This window comes from Cornus florida, unplaced genomic scaffold, assembly GCF_030987335.1.
Source record: "Cornus florida cultivar Cherokee Brave unplaced genomic scaffold, ASM3098733v1 CherokeeBrave_3.0.0_Hap2_Chr11, whole genome shotgun sequence".
Lineage (NCBI taxonomy): Eukaryota > Viridiplantae > Streptophyta > Magnoliopsida > Cornales > Cornaceae > Cornus > Cornus florida.
In genome coordinates this window covers 97,250,490-97,270,616 of record NW_026775581.1, presented here as the reverse complement: position 1 = coordinate 97,270,616, position 20,127 = coordinate 97,250,490, and the positions used below count along the sequence as shown (strand labels likewise).

Below are 20,127 nucleotides of genomic sequence, written 5' to 3'. Positions count from 1 at the left end.
CATCTGGGAAACTGCCAAACTGAATTCTGAACTCATTGTTGCGTCTGGGCCACATCAGCTGATGCTCCTCATCCGGTTCATCTTTATCTAGAGTGCCGAATTCCTCGACTTGTACTACTTTGTTTCCTTCCTCAGCTTTCCTTTTTTCCTCAGCTCTTCTCCTTTGATCCCCACGTTTCTGAGATCGAGTTAGGCCCCCATTCTGATATTGTTAAGCTTTAGGGAATTTTAGATGATTAACTCGAGTCCATCTATCTTCAGTTGAGTCTGTCATTGGTTTCACAGTTCGTACTCTATATGAATCGGCTCCTTTTTGTACCCAAATTTCTGACTGAACCGGCGACTGCCTCTTAAAACTGGGATGCCGATTTTAGGGATGAAATCGGCTAGATATATTGTGATACCCCTTGGATCCGAGACACGGGTTGATCAGGCCCAAGCCCAAACCCGAGGGAAATATCAAACAATTAATATGTAATACGAACACAGATGACAAAATGAATTTGATAAATAAAGTTTAAGCTGAAAGAAAACTAAATATAAAAACCTTTAATATTAAATATACTTAAATCCCAATAATCCAAAACCTCCATAAGTTAACAACTCGGGAATCCATCTCCAGTGGACCCCTAAAACCAAACTAAAATGAAAGTAAACTGAAGATAAAATCCAAATCAAATATCTAGAAAGAAGTCCTACATCGTTGGTAGAATGGAAGATCTTCTCTGCCCAGCACGAACAAGCTCAAGCCTGGAACTGACGTACACCTGGAAAATAGGAGTGGGTCATGCCCACGAACAAGTTCTAACCTACTACAATCCAAGCAGAGACTCGATACGCATATACACTCTAACCAACTCAACAATAACTATATAAGTCGTGTATATATATATATATATATCCATACTAAGGGACATTCACTGGACTACAGTAGGGGTCTCAACCTGAATAGAAGGCAACATGTGAAAACGCACCCAAAGGTGGGTATGAGTACCTATACCTAACAGGGTACACCTCAAACTACTATAGCCAGCTACGCATCCACTGCATATACGCACCCTAACCAACGAGTCTGAGACTCAAGCTCCTCTCGTGGTACCATAAACATAAATTTAAAATCCGTTCATAACAATCCATAATAAATCTAGTAAGTCGTTCAGTTTATTCAACTGCACAGACTTAACATAGATAACCAGAAATCCAGCTAGTCATTCAGCTTGTGTAGCTTCTTTGACTTAGCCTAAATATAAGTAGGATTTATTTTTAATCCATTCCCTTATTCCGTATAGGTAGGATATAGCAATTTTGAGCCAATCCAAACCTAGTATGTCACCATCCCATACCGGTGCATACAATCCAATCCATCCGGCAGTTAATAGAATAAATAAAAATATAACTATCAACCAATCCATACATTCCACAATTGACAATAAAACATTAAGTACAAATATCAATTGTTCCATATTAAGCATGATAAAATAATTGTCAATTAACAAGCTTAATCCATACTACTCTGAAATGTCCACTATTTGATATTACAGGTTATACATGTAAACCAATTAATTCTAATCAACCATAACAGAATATAAATGTTCACAGGTTTATTTTTAGTAATTTTGGAACATGACTAACTGCAAATCATCACTAAGAATTTTAATACCAAAGCTTAAACATCTTGCAGTTCCTCCCATCCAAACTGTAAACCAACTTAGGGCCAAATAAGCATACTAAACCATTTAAATTCACATGCTTATTTTATAACATTGGGATAGGTTTAATTGAGAATTTTATTGCTAAGAATTGCTAGTCTAAGTGTTAAGCAATTCTGCATCCTTTCATAACAAAAACACAGTAAACTGATTAATTAAGCATTGTCCACTGTCGCACTAAAACAAAGTTGTTTTATTTTGCATAAATCTTCTCTCAAGGATTTGAATCAAGCTTAGACCACCTTGAAACACCTCAGTATAGCCTCCAACAGAAACTAAAAATTTCAAAATCCGAGTTCCGTAGCCAAACCAATCGCAGAAAACTTAAAACTGGAAGCCGGTTGAAGAGCCTGCTTTTTCAAAAGAAAGAGCCTTCTCTTTCTTACTTGGAGCTGGCTCTCCTTGTCTTGGAGGCGGCTCCAAGACCCCTTAGATCCGGCTCCATGTTCCCATGGAGCCTGCTCTTTGCTCCAAAGAACCGGCTCTTTGAAATCTTGAGCCGTCTCTTCTCTGTTCTTCATCCCTTCCACATCCGGTGTGTTTCTGTTGATCTGAATTTCATTCCTAAGGTACTTAGATGATTAAACTAGGTTCCAAATTAATCCATAATTCACTAAATTCTTTGTTCAATTTCCAAACTCAACTAATAAATGGATTTTGCAAAAAGAATTTAATACGAGCAGTTTAAGCATTCCGGAGCATCGACCGTTGTAGCAAATCAAACTTGCAACCTAAATTAATTCTAGTGCTTCCCAACATGTTATAGAACTAATTAAAACCATTATTCATCAGTTTACACGTATTAAACAGAGGTTACACAAGGAAGAAATTAAACAAACAGTATACACGTTTCAACTACAATCAGTTTTAAAACAACAGAGGTACAAGAAATCCAGTTTAATTTTAATCCTTAACGGTTCCCTGGGGATGTGTTAGACATGCAAAGAACGCGAGGCAATGGGAAGGGGTTAGGATTAGAACTTGCCTTTAGGTCTCAGTTTGAAACCTTGCACCGTTGCTTCCTAAATTCTCCGGCGAACTCCGACTACTGTAAGCCTTCCTCTGTTCTCTCTCTCTGCCTCCACCGACGTGTTTAAGTTCTAAAACCCTAGGTAAACCTTAATGTATATATTTATAGGATTAAGGTTATCCTAATTCTAGTCCTAATACTAGACAGGCAAATAAGTCGGCTAAAGAAAAATAAAACAAAACCCTAAGTTCAATTAACGAAGTATAGAAAAAAAAATAAAATACAATTTAATAACTAATTAATTAATTCACAAACCACCACTAAATAAATAAAAACTAATTAATTAATTCACAAACCACCACGAAATAAATAAAAACAAATAAAGTCACACGTAATCAACAAATTCACAACTAAATAAATAAAAACACAATTTAAATAATTAAATAAATTCCAGAACTATCCTTGTTAAATTAGGGGTATTACATATATCTACTTGCTGAGTTTGCTTTCCCGCTGTCAAATGGCTGTTGCTGGGACCACCTTGCCGAGGCTTTTCCCCAGGATTCAATGGGAAAATAAGCCTCTTAAGAATTCCTTTCTTCTTTGGTTAAACCTCCATTGGCACATCTTCCTTTGGTTTTTGTTTTCCTTTGCAATTTGGGCAACAACCATGGTCAATCAAGGCTAATTGAGCCTCCCTTAATTGCTTCTACAATTTTGCCATCTTTTTAGGTGTCGCAATTGATGAAAGGAACTCACCAGATATCTTTTCAGCCTCCTGCTAATTCTCTCGCTTGGCTAAACTTATCACATTTGTAGATGTGATTGTAGGAAATGGATTAGTATCCACTTTCATGGTCTCTAAAGTTTTCTCCGGGAATTTTAAAGTACCTTCATCAATAGCTTTCTGTAATACACCACGTAGAACAGTACAATCATTCGTAGCATGGTTCCAAGAGTTATGATACTTACAATACTCTTTTCCTTTCAAGTCACTTGCCGATGGAATCTTATGCCCTTTAGGCAAAGATATCACTTTATCGACCATCAAGTGATCAAAGATTTGATTTGTTTTCGATAAGTCGAAAGAATAACTTTTCCCGGTATCGGCAAGACCTTTCCTTGCTGCCGATGTTGATGTTGATGATGAATTGTCCCCCGTGGTCAGTTTAAGTTTAACCAACGCCTCATAAACGTATGGCTTTTTGATATTGACTTCTGCAATGTCAACTTCTAATTCATCTCCAACTTCTGCCGAAAATACCTCATAATTAGGGTCCTTATACCAAGTACCCTTAGAAGAATTCTTTTTCTCTTTCTCTTCTTTTAGTATTTCCTCATACCGAGAAGCCTTGTCTGCTAAGTCAAAGAGATCTTGAAACTCAACCCCATCAAACCTCTTCGATGTTCAATATCTAGACCATTCAATGCTAACTTGATGTATTCTAGTTCTGGCAAACTTACTCGGCATTTGAGGTTAGCCTTTCTGAACTTGGTAACAAAAGTCTCAACTAATTCGCTCGGCAACTAAGATAATCGAGATACGTCTGCGAGCGTAGCTTCTATCTCTGTTCGGTAGAATTGGGTATGGAACGTGTAACGACCCTAACTGATGCCAAAATTTTTAAAAAAAAATCGGCATAACCTCCCCTAAAAATGGGCCTTCAACAACCTGTCCCAATACACAAAACACATAATAACATCCAGCATCCCATTCATCTGTTCATTATACCTCAACATAGTTCCTCTCATGGTGGAACATCCACACACCAATTAATCTAAATTATCATAATTACAGTCCCAAAATACATGGTTAAGATTTAAAGTCCCTATCTTACAACGTTACATGATACAATTGCATGGAAACATATACCATAATTCCATTAGTTTCATTTACATCAAACAAAAGATAAGTTTGTTCTTAAGTTACAAGGCCATGAATACTAACTTAGTTACATCCCCACAACTATGAATATACATAAAACGGTCAAAATACAAAATAGCAAACAACCTTCTAACAACTTTCAAGCTTGAGGTGAATTGTTGTCCACCGGTTCATTTCCAAGACCTGAAAAAAATAATATAAATAGTAGGGTGAGTATAAAGCTCAGTAGGTGACACTTAAGACACAATTCTTGTGTCCTTGTGAATCCAAACAAAGCATAGGCCAATGGGAAATAGGGATCATGCAATATAGGGAATTAGAACAATATGCACGTCAATTCCAATTATAAACCATGCAGTGCAATGAAATGCAATGCATGCTAATGTCACTCCCCATTTTCATTCACAAAACCATAATTTTCAAATGTTAATAGAGCCCGCCCTTTGGTAACCCCGCCGCAACACGAGAGGAGGATTGGCTATCGTCCCTAGACCTTTGGTAACCCCGCAGCGTCATCGAAGGGCCCGAATAGCTCAACCACGCTAGGGTGACTCCCTAGTCCCCTCTAGGCTATATTAACCTCCAGCCCGTTGGTAACCCCGCAACGACCAGGTTTATCAAAACTATTTGACAAAACTCTTCTCCCAAAATTTCTCCCATTTTCATTTCAAGACAAATTCTCCCATTTCATGTATCCCAATGACATGTGCATGGATGTACATCTAATCTCAATATTTTGACAATGGGAAATTTGGCACAATCTAAATAAACATGTTCTCATTAGTCATTTTCAGCATGTTAACACATAGTGGGCATGATAAAACAACATCTAAACATATTTTACACATGAAACAAGTCAAAATCAAGCTCTTGAAAATTCTGTAGACATCATTCATACAATCATGGATACAATTAACTCCCAACTAAACATGTTTGACACAACAAGGAGGTGTAATTCACAATAGAACAAGAAAGGAGTGGATTAAGATGCCCCTACCTCAAAATAAGCAAAATCCCTAGAAATGGGTTCTTAAATTCGAGCTCCCAAAGAGGACCAAAAGCTAAAATTTCTGGTACTAGCACGTAGAGCTTGTCGTACTCATCGTTTTGCCTCAAACGGCACCTTAATCCGATAAGAGATGAGGGAGAAATCAAGAGTGAAAGCTTGTAAAAGAAAAAGAAAAAGAAAATACAAAGAGGCAGAGAGCTGCGAGAGAGAAGAAACAACAGAGAACAAAAAAAAAAGGAAAAAAAATGTGGTTTTATGACCACTTAAACTTCGTGGGTCCCATACATTTTTTTTTTTTCTTTTCTCTTTTTCTTTTTCTTTTTAATTTACAAACATTACATTCTCCCCAACTTTAAAAGATTTTGTCCCCGAAATCAAGACATACCTGGAGAAGAAAACAACTCTCGATACTTGGAGCGAACCCCCTGTTCGAGCTCCCAAGTAGCCTCCTCGACTCCGTGGTGTCTCCAAAGGACTTTCACCATTGGTATCGTCTTGTTCCTCAACACCTTTTGTTATGTGTCAAGAATCTGAACTGGTCCTTCCTCGTAGGAAACATCCACATCAATGTCTACATCAACCCAACTCAAAATGTGAGATGGATCTGGCTCGTACTTCCGTAACATCGATACATGGAAAACATTGTGGACCCTATCTAACTATGGTGGCAAAGCAAGTCTGTAGGCAACCTCTCCTACACAGTCCAAAATCTCAAACGGTCTAATGAATCGTGGCGACAACTTGCTACTTTTCCCGAATCTCATCAATCCCTTCCGTGGAGAAACCCGTAGAAAAACATAGTCTCCCACCTCAAAGGATAACGACCATCTCCGCTTATCCATATAACTCTTCTGTCGGCTCTGAGCTGTAAGTAACCTCTGTCTTATCAACTTAATCTTCTCAGTAGTCTCGAATACAATGTCGGGTCCTAAGGCGGCTATCTCGCCTACCTTAGTCCAACAAACAGGAGACCTACAAGGTCTACCATACAACGCCTCAAATGGAGCCATCTGAATGCTCGTCTGATAACTGTTGTTGTAAGCAAATTCAATAAGTGGAAGGTGATCATCCCAACTACCACCCAAGTTAAGCACACATGCTCGAAGCATATCTTCCAAAATCTAGATAGTACGCTCCGACTGACCGTCAGTCTATGGATGGAATGCCGTACTCAGATGTAACGCTGAGCCAAACGCTGCTTGAAGTCCTTCCCAGAACTTCGAAGTGAACTTGGCATCCCTATCTGACACAATGGTTACAGGAACTCCATGTAACCTTACAATCTCCTTCACATAAAGAACACCAAGCTTCTCTACATCATCTGTGGCCTTAATAGGCAAAAAATGAGCTGTCTTGGTCAATCTGTCAATGATGACCCATACGGACTCATTGCCCCTTCATGACCTTGGAAGATCTGTCACAAAATCCATAGCAATATGCTCCCATTTCCATTGCGCTACAGGTAATGGTTACAACAAACCGGTTGGTCTCTGATGCTCGGCCTTCACCTGCTGACAGGTAAGGCATCTAGCCACAAACTGTGCAACATCTTTCTTCATCCCGTTCCACCAATACTGACGTCTCAAATTGTAATACATCTTGGTACCACCTGGATGAACTGCAAAGCGGGAAGTGTGAAACTCCCGTAGGACGTCCTCAAGACAAACCGTAAGAACCACCAACAAACCCCTGAACCATAGACCCCCATCTGCATACAAGGCCCAATCTTTCACTGTCTCACCACTAGAGATCAAAGCGTGAATGGCATCTAAATCCGGGTCCTGTCTCTGTGACTCAATCACTCGTACAACAAGAGTAGACTGAGTCACAAGACTAAACAAGAATGCTGGCTCACTGTCAACATCATCATCAAAACAATACAATCCCATCTCTGCCAAATCCTTAAGCATCTTCCACTTCCGAATAGCCAGACAGGCCAAAGTTCCACGAGATTTTCGGCTTAAGGCATCTGCTACCACATTTGCCTTGCCCGGATGATACTGCAAGTCAAAATTATAATCTTCCAAGAATTCAACCCATCTTCTCTGTCTATTGTTCAAGTCCTTTTGGAAGAAAAGGTATTTGAGACTTTTATGATCCGAGTACACCTCGAATCTCTCACCATACAAGTAGTGTCTCCAACACTTCAAAGCAAACAAAACTGCCGCCAACTCCACATCATGAGTAGGGTAGTTGTACTCATGAGTCTTCAACTGTCGAGACCCATGAGCCACTACTCTACCATCCTGCATCAACATACACCCTAAACCATCACGTGAAGCATCACAATAGATCACATAACCCAAGCCACGCTCAGGTATCACCAACACTGGAGCTGTAGTCAATCTTGTCTTCAATTCCTGGAAAGATGACTCACAGGCTTCATTCCATGCAAACTTAATCCCTTTCCGGGTTAAACGGGTCATAGACGCTGCTAAACGGGAGAAATCTTTCGCAAATCTCTGGTAGTAACCCGCTAGACCAAGAAAACTACGGATCTCAAACACATTCTTGGGTTGCTCCCAATTCAAAACAGCTTCAATCTTTGATGGATCAACTGACACTCCGCCTTTTGAAACATGTCCCAAAAACTTCACCTCTTGTAGCCAAAACTCACATTTCTCATATTTGGCATACAACCGGTGCTCCCGTAAAATCTGTAAAACAATACTTAAATGGATCTCGTGCTCCTTCCGAGATCGTGAATACACAAGAATGTCATCCACGAAAACTACCACAAACTGGTCCAAGTAATCGTGAAAGACACGGTTCATTAAGTCTATGAATGCCGTGGAGCATTAGTCAAGCCAAAAGGCATAACAAGGAACTCATAGTGTCCATACCGTGTATGGAATGCAGTCTTCGGGATATCCTCATCCCTAACCCGCAACTGATAATAGCCAGACCTCAAGTCAATCTTGGAGAAACAACTGGCTCCCCTCAACTGATCAAATAAATCATCTATCTTTAGCAAAAGATACTTGTTCTTGATGGTGGCGCGATTCAACTTCCGATAATCGATGCACAACCTCAAAGAACCATCTTTCTTCTTAGCAAACAAGACCGGTGTGCCCCATGGTGACACACTCGGTCGGATGAAACCCTTCATCCTCAAATCATCAAGCTGCCTCTTTAATTCTTCCAATTCAACTGGTGCCATATGATACGGTGCCATAGAAATCGGTGCGATACCTGGCATCAAGTCAATAGTAAACTCCACTTCTCGGTGTGGAGGCAACTCTGTCAAATCCTCTGGAAACACATCCAGAAAATCACGAACAACTGCAGAATAATATTCTTCCACAACATCATCCTCTTCGGCTATAAGGCTAGCCAAAAAGTAATCACCATGACTCTGTCCATGAATTCCATAAAACGATAAAATGTGGGAATCACTCCGATCTCCCACGAAAAAGAAACAGTCTCCCTCGGGAGTACAAACTGTAACCCTTCCTCTGAAACAGTCGATCGTGGCATGAAAGGAAACTAACCAATCCATCCCGAGAATGACATCAAAGCTAGTCATCTCCAGGAGGATAAGGTCAAACACAAAAGTCCGCCCGGCTATCACAATGGAACAGTCCCTCACGACTCGGCTCAAAGACACTGAAACTCCAACTGGCGTATCAACACACAACGCCTAATCCATAAAACTGACCTCTAACCCCGATGCAAGTGCAAATGATGATGAAATAAAAGAATGAGATGCACCAGAATCAAACAAAACACGGGCCTAAGAACCAAACACTGGAAATATACCTCAGAGAACAGAAGATCCAGGAGATGCATCAGTCGGTGCAAGGGCAAAGACACGCCCCTGCGGTACCTGTGCCTATGAACTACTAATCTGAACACCAGACTGTTGTGCCGACACAGTAGGAGTATCCCTCCTTGCTGGTAATGAACCCTGAGAAAACAAGGCAGGCTGTGGTGGTGGCGGCGGTGGTCTGAAACCTAATTGAACCATAGCCGACTGTAACGGCCTCTGCCGTGACCCTCTACCACTAGTGGTGCCTGCTTCCTGACTCGGACAGTCCCAAATCAAATAGCCCTGCTGGCCACACCCATAACAAGCCTTCGGAGCTGAAGAAACTGAAGTCAATCTCATGGGACAACTGGACTTGTAATGCCCAGGCTGCTGACATTGATAACAAACAACTTCACCCTTGTCAGATCCAACTGGCATAGGAGTGGTAGGAACAGATCGTGTAGATTGTTGCCCCTGAAACTGAAATGAACCACCCTTATTCTTCTTCCAAGAAGATCCTTCTGAGGATGGCCCTGCACCCCTCTTCTGCTTCCACTGTTCTCTTCTCGCATCCTTATCTCTGTTATCCACTTCTAACATTAAAGCCCTTTCCACTGCTTCAGAATATACCTTGATGAACTGTACCGTGATCAACGGCCTCATCCGATCATTAAGACCAGAAACAAACTTCCGAGTCTTGTTAACTTCATCTCTCACCATTTCTAGAGCAAAGCGAGAAAGTGAAGTGAACTTGTTTTCATATTCTGTCACTGACATGCTCCCTTGGATAAGGTTATGAAACTGGTCTTGTAACTCCCATCTTTTGGAAAGCGGAAAGTACTTTTCATAAAATAATTCCTTAAACTTGTCCCAACTCATCTCCTCCACCTTGTACCAGCTCGTAACCGACTTCCACCATAATTTGGTATCCTTAGCAAACTTATAAGTAGCTAGGATGATCTTCAAATGATCCTCCGTCACATCCATTGAAATCAATTGAGTTTCAACTTGCTCCATGTAGTCATCTGCTATCATTGGATCCGCACCGCCCTCAAACATAACCAGCATCAGCTGAGAAAACCCCTTAATAATCTTGAGACGCTTCTGAGCTGGCGTTTCCTTAACTTGAACTGTAGGTTGTAGTGCCGACTGCGACTAAGCAGCAATCGTTGCCCTCACGACATTTTGCAACAAACGATTCAACTCCAGTGCCACAGAACCTTCACCCACTTCTACGGGTACTTCAACATTATCCCTCCTTGTGGGGACAACTCTCGGGGGAATCAAGTCCCTAAGAAGTGTGTCCTCATCATTTAGCTCCTCCGGATTAGAGCTGGAGCTCTCGCCAACATCACCCCTAGTCGGTCAAGGGCCAACTTCCCTGATTTCCTCACGCCATGACATCATTCTATAAAACAAAGGAAACAATTCAATAACGATAACACTAAGGTCCAACCGTGAATAACCAACGCAAAAAGATACTGTACAAACATTTAACATGTAATACTATGCAATGAACACATTAATATAGGCATATAAACACATAAGCAAGTAAGTAGTTAAGTATGCTTTTTCACATAGCAAAACACTTTTCCAAACAAGGAAATAACAATGCAAATGACTTCCCAGACAACCCTAGGTAAGCCTCTACCCGTCGTCCTAATGGTATTCGAACCATCGCTCTGATACCAAATTTGTAATGACCCTAGTTGATGCCAAAATTTAAAAAAAAATTCGGCATAACTTCCCCTAAAAATGGGCCTTCAACAACCTATCCCAATACACAAAACACATAATATCATCCAGCATCTCATTCATCTGTTCATTATACCTCAACATAGTTCCTCTCATGGTGGAACATCCACACACCAATTAATCTAAATTATCATATTTACAGTCCCAAAATACATGGTTAAGATTTAAAGTCCCTATCTTATAACGTTACATGATACAATTGCATGGAAACATATACCATAATTTCATTAGTTTCATTTACATCAAATAAAAGATAAGTTCGTTCTTAAGTTACAAGGCCATGAATACTAACTTAGTTACATCCCCACAACTATGAATATACATAAAACGGTCAAAATACAAAATAGCAAACAACCTTCTAACAACTTTCAAGCTTGAGGTGGATTGTCGTCCACCGGTTCATTTCCAAGACCTGAAAAAAATAATATAAATAGTAGGGTGAGCATAAAGCTCAGTAGGTGACACTTAAGACACAATTCTTGTGTCCTTGTGAATCCAAACAAAGCATAGGCCAATGGGAAATAGGGATCATGCAATATAGGGAATTAAAACAGTATGCACGTCAATTCCAATTATAAACCATGCAGTGCAATGAAATACAATGCATGCTAATGTCACTCCCCATTTTCATTCACAAAACCATCACTTTCAAATGTTAATACAGCCCGCCCTTTGGTAACCCTGCCGCGACACGAGAGAAGGATTGGCTATCGTCCCTAGACCTTTGGTAACCCCGCAGTGTCATCGAGGGGCCCGAATAGCTCAACCACGCTAGGGCGACTCCCTAGTCCCCTCTAGGCTATATTAACCTCCAGCCCGTTGGTAACCCTGCAACGACTGGGTTTATCAAAACTATTTGACAAAACTCTTCTCCCAAAATTTCTCCCATTTTCATTTCAAGACAAATTCTCCCATTTCATGCATCCCAATGACATGTGCATGGATGTACATATAATCTCAATATTTTGACAATGGAAAATTTAGCACAATCTAAATAAACATGTTCTCATTAGTCATTTTCAGCATGTTAACACATAGTGGACATGATAAAACAACATCTAAACATATTTTACACATGAAACAAGTCATAATCAAGCTCTTGAAAATTCTCTAGACATCATTCATACAATCATAAATACAATTAACTCCCAATTAAACATGTTTGACACAACAAGGAGGTGTAATTCACAATAGAACAAGAAAGGAGTGGATTAAGATGCCCCTACCTCAAAATGAGCAAAATCCCTAGAAATGGGTTCTTAAATTTAAGCTCCCAAAGAGGACCAAAACTGGAATTTCTAGTACTAGCACGTAGAGCTCGTCGTGCTCATCGTTTTGCCTCAAACGGCACCTTAATCCGATAAGAGATGAGGGAGAAATCAATAGTGAAAACTTACAAAAGAAAAAGAAAAAAAGAAATACAAAGAGGCAGAGAGCTGCGAGAGAGAAGAAACAACAGAGAACAAAAAAAAAGGAAAAAAAAAAAACGTAGTCTTATGACCACTTAAACTTCATGGGTCCCACACAATTTTTTTTTTGTTCTTTTCTCTTTTTCTTTTTCTTTTTAATTTACAGACATTACAGAACACCTCTTCCATCTCATCACAAGTCTGAATAGAATTGGCCGATAAATTGCTGTACCATTCAAACGCCACCCCGGCAAGAGAGCTAAAGAATAACCTCATCCTTAACCAAGGGCTAGGACAAGCTTCTCCACATTGTGCAGTGAACCTTGCAATATGCTGCACCGTAGAGAAATTTTCTTCGCCACTCTATATAGAAAAATCGGGATACCGATAATTTCTAGGCAACTCATGAGCATCGACATGATCAGGATAGGGCTTTCTATATACCGGCCGAGCACGTCTGCGATCTTGTGCTACTTTAGCCTGTATTAAAGCCAAAATCTGAGCCCTATCAATCCTTGCATTTCTTCCTGGAGGATCATTTGGGTGCCGCGGAATGAATGGATTAACCCATTCCCTTTGATGATCGGCATTTACTTGCCCCCAGCAGCCGTTGGAGGTATCAATGGATTAGCCCTACCTTGGTTTAAGTTACCTACCACTTCTTGCTGATCTTTCGCTGGTGGAATCAGCTGTATATGTGGACGCTGCACATTCTAATTATGCTGATCAGTCATTGGTGGCTGGTATACTGGCACAGTATTTACTATCGGTGGATCTGATAAGATTGGTGGATTCCCCATTGGCATGCCGAGTGTATGATTCGGCACATTGCCGATAGTAATACCAAGTCCTGCACTTGGCGGTACAATGCTTGTTAAAGGCCCTTGGGAAATATGTATCAATGGTGCCGTCATACGCTGAAATATGGACTTATTAATATGAGATGCTTCAGCTTGATCATGTCGATTTTGATTAGCCGATATAATGGTTTCAAGCCTCTGATTCAACTTCTCCATTTGAGCGTACATCATCTGATTTAATTCTCCAGTCATTGACCTCATCTCATGTATCTGATAAACCAAAATTTGATTTGATTCCCCCACCTAAGACCTTATTTCACCGATCTGTGCTTGCTGGGCATCAATTTTCTGCATAATCGATTCCAGTACCCGACCCAAAGGAAGATCGGATGGAATAGATAAGTCGGCATCATCACCAATGTCGAGTTGCTGGTTCTCCTCGTCAGCATTGTCACTTGTAGTCACACCTTTCGAATTTTTTAGCTTTGGAGGCATTTTTACTATAACTTGCTCACCTGATAGGTCCCACCAGGCGTGCCAAAAATGTTGACTCTAAAATCGGCTATATGGAGCCGATCTCAAATTGATGTAAACCGGGCGTGCCAGAACCAAATATATGGTTCAAATGTAAATTGTCAACTATAGTCCCTTTGAGAAAGTTGACTTTCAGGTGATTGCGAGGAAAAAAGGAATAATAAAAACTTCCCTTTGAGTTCAGAATTGCCTTAGTTAAAAAGACTTTATCAGTGAAAAATTATAGTAAAAGATTGAGAGAATAGAAAGGAGAGGAAAATAGATATAGCAAGAGAGAGAGAGAAAGAGAGATAGAAGGAAAGAGGGAGAACGAGAATAAGAAAATAGGGATAAAGAGAAAGAAGAAATAGCAAGGTTGCTATTCTTGGAAAAGCTTGAGAAAGCAAACAAATAATAATAATGATTCTGAAGGTTCTAGACCTCTTGCAAAGCATGCCTCTTTGATTATTTTTAGAATGAATTACAAAACAAATACCTTCAAATAAGTATTCTAATTACAATAAAACTCTATATTATTCAAACTAAACAAATCCTACAGATAGCCTAACTAACTACCACTTTTAAAATAACTAATTCTAGATAAATACTAACTCAAAAAATCACATAAACTTATTCCTCAAAAAGTTCAAAAAATATTCAATCTGATTAGTAATGCCCTTGTGTATAATCTGCCACGTCACTGCACCAATGCCTCCAAGCCCGAATTCCTTACTACATCCTTGAGCCCAATATCTTCTCACAATCCACGTCCTTGCCAGTTAAATTGCTAATCCAAACCTTCTTCAGCCCAATCATAAATTCATAGACCAAATAACTTCTATGACCCATGTATTAAAATGGGTCTACAATCCAAATGCCAAAATAGGTGTCAACAAAGTCCCACTCGAAAGTTTTTTAAGTATAGATGAGATAAATATAAGAAAATATTATAACTTTTAGAATTTTATGAGCGCATTTTATTTAAGAAAAAAAAGGGGTTAAGGCTAGATGATTTATTATTTGATGGCGTAATATTATTTGTAGTTTTTAATTTAACTTGTGACATAATTACTTTAAAATTTTGAAGCAATATTATAATAATTAATATCGAGTTAAATATATAAATAAAATGATAAAGAATAGGAAGAATTAGATTTTAGTGGCCACTGGCAAACAAAATTGCGCACCACAAAGTGATGAATAGTCATCAAAATTAAAATTAAAAAAAGCTAATAAGTGAATAATTGATGAGTTAATACTGAAATGTGATCGACTTTCTTTTCAAACCAAATCACACAATACATTGAGATTATCAATGGAGGTTAAGATTTTTGAGCCAAACACAATAATATATTGGGAACTTATTTCAATTGTTAAATGCAATTTTGTTCTTACATCTTATACTTTATTCTTTGAAATTTTGAAGATGAAGAAGTGGAAGATAATGGGCAGGAACAAGAAGATGTCACCATCATTAATGCCATTTTCTTTGTAAAATACAATTGATGGTCCTTCCCCACCTCCTATAGTTGATGCTTCTTGAACTCAAAATGGAAATGAAATGAGGAGATGAAAAATTACTTCTTGATCGGGAAAGAAAAAATAGTAAGTGAAAAGAAAATTGTTAAAAATGTGTTAGGCAGTAAAAAATTGGAGAAATTTTTGGTTCGTTGCTTTTCTCCAATTTTACTAATTTTAAAACTCCAATTTCATATCTGTAAAACATAACCTTACTACTTTTCATCATTTTTCTATTAGAAAATGTTATACTGGAGCAGAAAAATCAATTATATATATATATATATAAGAGGGGTCTATAAGAAAATGAAAATATCTTGAAACTCTTTTGCATTTTTTAAATTTTCTATTTTTAAAAATTAGAATGAAAAGAAAACCTAAAACGAAAATCACTTTAAAGAAAACTTTTAAAATACATATATTAATGGTGCTTAATTTTTAAAATTTTCTTATGTTTTTTTAAAATTAGAAGGAACAAATGAAAATTATTTTTTAAAAACCTAATTTTTTTAAAAAAAAAAATTATATTAAGGGGCATTTTTACCATTATCAGATCACTTTAGTTTTTAATGTGCATGTTCATAGAAGTGTGTGATTGGATCATTCCCTATGGGCTGGACTTGTATTTTGCATCCAACCACGGACCAAAATGTTTGCATTTACAAATGCCAACAAAAACTAGTGGATCACTCTGGCCCATTAATTTGGTCACCTGCCCCCCCTGAAACTGAAAGGGACTTTTTCTTAGCTTTTGGTTTGATTATTTATGCCCTTCATTTTATGTTCAAACCAAAATGATGAATAAAAATCAGTGGCGTAGCCACAGAGGGACAAGTGGGGATAACTGCCCCCACTGAACTTTTAATTTTTTTTATTTTTTTTTTTTTTTTATATGGAAAGATTTTATGGTTGGACAGTGCACATATATATATACTATATATATAAAATCAAAAGCTCATTCACAGTTTTACACTTTACCACAAAATATAATATTTTTTCTACTTTCCTAAAATATTATATTCTACTTTCCCAAATAATATGATATTTTTTTGACTTTTTCCAAATATAATATTTTTCCCCACTTTTTTCAAAAAATACAAGATATTATCACTTTTTTAACTTTACCATAGGCAAATGCGTTGTTTCCATCGCATTTTCAATTTTTCACTCTTCAATATTTTTCTTTACGCAAGTCTTCAACATTTCACAAATTCACAATTCAAAAAAAGCAAGCGGAGCAAGCATACTATTTTACCAGTAGACAGAGACTCTGGTAAGTCGTACTATTTTTTTTTTATCATCTAAATTTACAATTGTTATTTGATATTATTATTTTAATTAGAAAAATTATTAGTTATTTCTATCAAAATTATTTTAGGGCTTGTTCTTTCAAAATTTAGTTTGTGTAATTGTATTTTTTTTAATTTGCAGACTTGCAGCCCAAATCAATGAAATCACATATTCACTTACTCTATCAAATTTTTCGATTGATTGGATTATATGGTTTTAACTTATAAGGTTAGTTATCTTCATATCTTTGTTTTTTTATTTTATTTTTAATATGAATGAATTTTTATTATGAGTAGATTGATAGACATGGTAGTTATTACTTATTAAGAATGTTTGTTAACATGAAATTTTTTGGAATGAAATTGGTCATCAATTATCTTGTAATTTTATTTTTAGTTATTTTTTCATATGTGATATAGAATATATTAGAAGAGTAAGATTTGAGTAACTATGTTATTTTCTTTTTCATATTTTATTCTTCATTCATTGAATATGATTGTTTTTTTTTTAGTATATTTAGTTCATTATTTGAATGAACTCATTTTTGAAACAGCAATGAATACTCTGAAAAGATATTACAAAGGAATACAAGAATTACCATTCCCTCAACCTCAAGAAAGAAATGATGACAACCTAAAAAAAAGTCGTATGGAAATTGACTTACCAAATCTTCCTTCAGATCAACCTCAAGAAAGAAATGATGACAACCCAAAAAAAAGTTGTATGGAAATTGACTTACCAAATCTTCCTTCAGATCCTAGGTTACTAACTAGGATTATAGATTACAATCCCAATATTCAAGACCAAATTCGTAGAGCACATATACTAAAGGGTCCTTGTCAACCTCGGAAACATAAATTTCCACAAAAGAAATTTGGACAAGCATCAGCGTTAAGACGATTTAATCCTGATTGGTTTAATGATTATTCTAATTGGTTAGAATACAGCATTTCAAAAGATGCATTATTTTGTTTATATTGCTATCTTTTTAAGCATAATATAGGAGAACAATCAGGTGGTGACTCTTTTGTTAGTGAAGGATTTTCAAATTGGAAGAAGAAAGACAGACTTCAAATTCATGTTGGAGGGCCAAATAGTGCCCACAACCAAGCTTGGAATCAATATGAAGCTTTAAAGAATCAAAATCAACACATTCAAATAATAATTTTCAAGCAATCAGACCAGACTCGAATTGATTATCGAAAGCGTTTGACTGCATCAATTGATTGCATTCGGTATTTGTTAGAACAAGGGCTTGCATTTCGTGGTCATGATGAATCTGAGCATTCAAGTAATCAAGGAAATTTCCTCTAGCTTTTAAAGTTTCTTGCTAATCATAATGAGAATGTTAAATCAGTAGCATTAAAGAATGCTCCTGAAAATCTTAAGTTAACCTCACCTGATATTCAAAAGGATATTGTGAATGCTGCTGCCATTGAAACTATTAACGTTATTATTAGTGATATTGGAGATGAACTATTTTCTATCATGATTGATGAATCTCGTGACATCTCAACAAAGGAACAAATGGCTGTTGTATTTCGTTATGTGGATATGGATGGTGATGTAATTGAACATTTTATAGGTGTGGAACATGTTACAAGTACCACTGCTCTTTCACTTAAGATGGCAATTGATGAACTATTTTGTAAGCATGGACTGAGTATAACTAGCGGGCAAGGATATGATGGAGCTAGTAATATGCAAGGTGAATTTAATGGTCTTAAAACTGTGATGTTTGTATATAATTGTGTGTGTGTGGTGTGTGATTTAAATGAAAAAGGAAATGAGAAAAAGAAATTATAAAAGAAGTGGGACCCACATCACTTTTTAAGTGAATTGTTAGACCAAAATTGGTCTCTGCCTTTCTCTCTCTCTCCCGACAGACGCCTCTGCTTCTCCTTCTTGTCTTTTTTTTTTTTTTCTTTTCTTTTCATTTCAAGCTTCCATTGTTGATTACTCCTTCATCTTTTGTCGGATTGAGGTGCCGTTTGAGGCAAAACGAAGCTTGTGTCGAGCTCTACACATCCATACCAACAATTCCAGATTTGGTGCACCCTTTGGACTTCGAAATTTAGGACCCATTTTCTAGGGTTTGCTCATTTTTGAGGTAGGGACATCTTAAGCCATGGAATCTTGCTCTATAATGAATCATGCTCCTCTATGTGTGTTATAGTATGTTTAATTGTTGTTGATTTTGATTAAAATGATTTAATTGACAACATGCTAGTTATGTAAATGTGTATAACATGGTTGAATGAAAAGTATGTCTATGTGATGGTTGTTTACATTTTTTTTTTAGGTTACTAACATGCTATAATGATGCTATGAGAACATGCTTATTTATTATTGTGCTAAGTTCCCATTTGTCATTATATTGAGATCATGACATGAGCCTACATCTCATTGGGTTGCATGAAAAAGGGAAGTGGTTGTCTTGAAATGAAAATGGGGATTTGGGAATGAATGTTTTGGAAAAAAAAAAATTGGTTTTGACAAACCCGGTCGCTGCGGGGTTACCAACGGGCCGGAGATTAATATAGCCTAGAAGGGACTAGGGAGTCGCCCTAGTGTGGTTGAGCTAGCTGGGCCCCATAATGACGCCGCGGGGTTACCAAGGGTCAGGGACACTAGCCAATCCTCCTCTCGTGTCGCGGCGGGGTTACCAAAGGGCGGGCTGTATTAACGTTTGAAAGTGATGGTTTTGAGAATGAAAATGGGGAGTGTCATTGACATGCATTGTATTTCATTGCATTGCATTGCATTATTTATAATTGGAATTGAATTGTATGTTGTATTCGATCCCCTATGTTGTATGATCCCTATCTCCCATTGGCCTATGCTTTGATTGGATTCATTAGGACACAAGAATTGTGTCTTAAGTGTCACCTACTGAGCATATAGCTCACCCTACTATTTATATATTTTTTTTCAGGTCTTGGAAAAGAACCGGTGGACGACAACCCACCTCAAGCTTGAGCGATACTAAAAGCTCACTTTTGTGTCTTTTGTATATCTCCCATTATTTTTGCAAAGCACTAAAAGTGTGAAGGTGTATATGTATATTTTGCAAAACTTTGTTATGTAATGTAAGGTATTTGATGATATTTTGGATGTGAATTTGATAACATGTAAACCTTATTGATGCATGGGGAGAGTAATACTAGTTTGAGGTATTATCGAGGTCATTTGATTGTGTATTATAATCTACTATTGCAGTGAATTCGGAATTTGAGCCGTGACAGGTTAAAAATGCAATTAAACAGGTTGTGATAGGCCTATTTTTAGGGGAGGTCATGCCGAATTTTTTTTTTTTTTGTTTAAAAAGTATTAGTTTTGAGACGTTACAAAAACACTAATTTTAAAGGAAAATAAATGTGTTTTTTATGTCCATTGTTTTGCTCATCAACTACAGTCAGCTCTTGTGAAAGTTGCAAAAAGTCATGTTGATATCACCACTTTTTTTAGCTATGTTGCTAATGTGGTCAATGTTTTTGGGGCTTCATGTAAACGTCGTGATA

General features: G+C 37.6%; 1 long non-coding RNA gene across 1 annotated transcript; it reads left to right on the top strand.

The window, feature by feature from the left end:
- The first annotated feature begins 18,342 nt into the window (after positions 1 to 18,342).
- LOC132285621 (uncharacterized) lies at positions 18,343 to 19,794 on the top strand. The gene is made up of 2 exons (XR_009472580.1): positions 18,343 to 18,716; positions 19,542 to 19,794. It is a non-coding gene; the product is annotated as an uncharacterized LOC132285621 (long non-coding RNA).
- Positions 19,795 to 20,127: the final 333 nt, after the last annotated feature.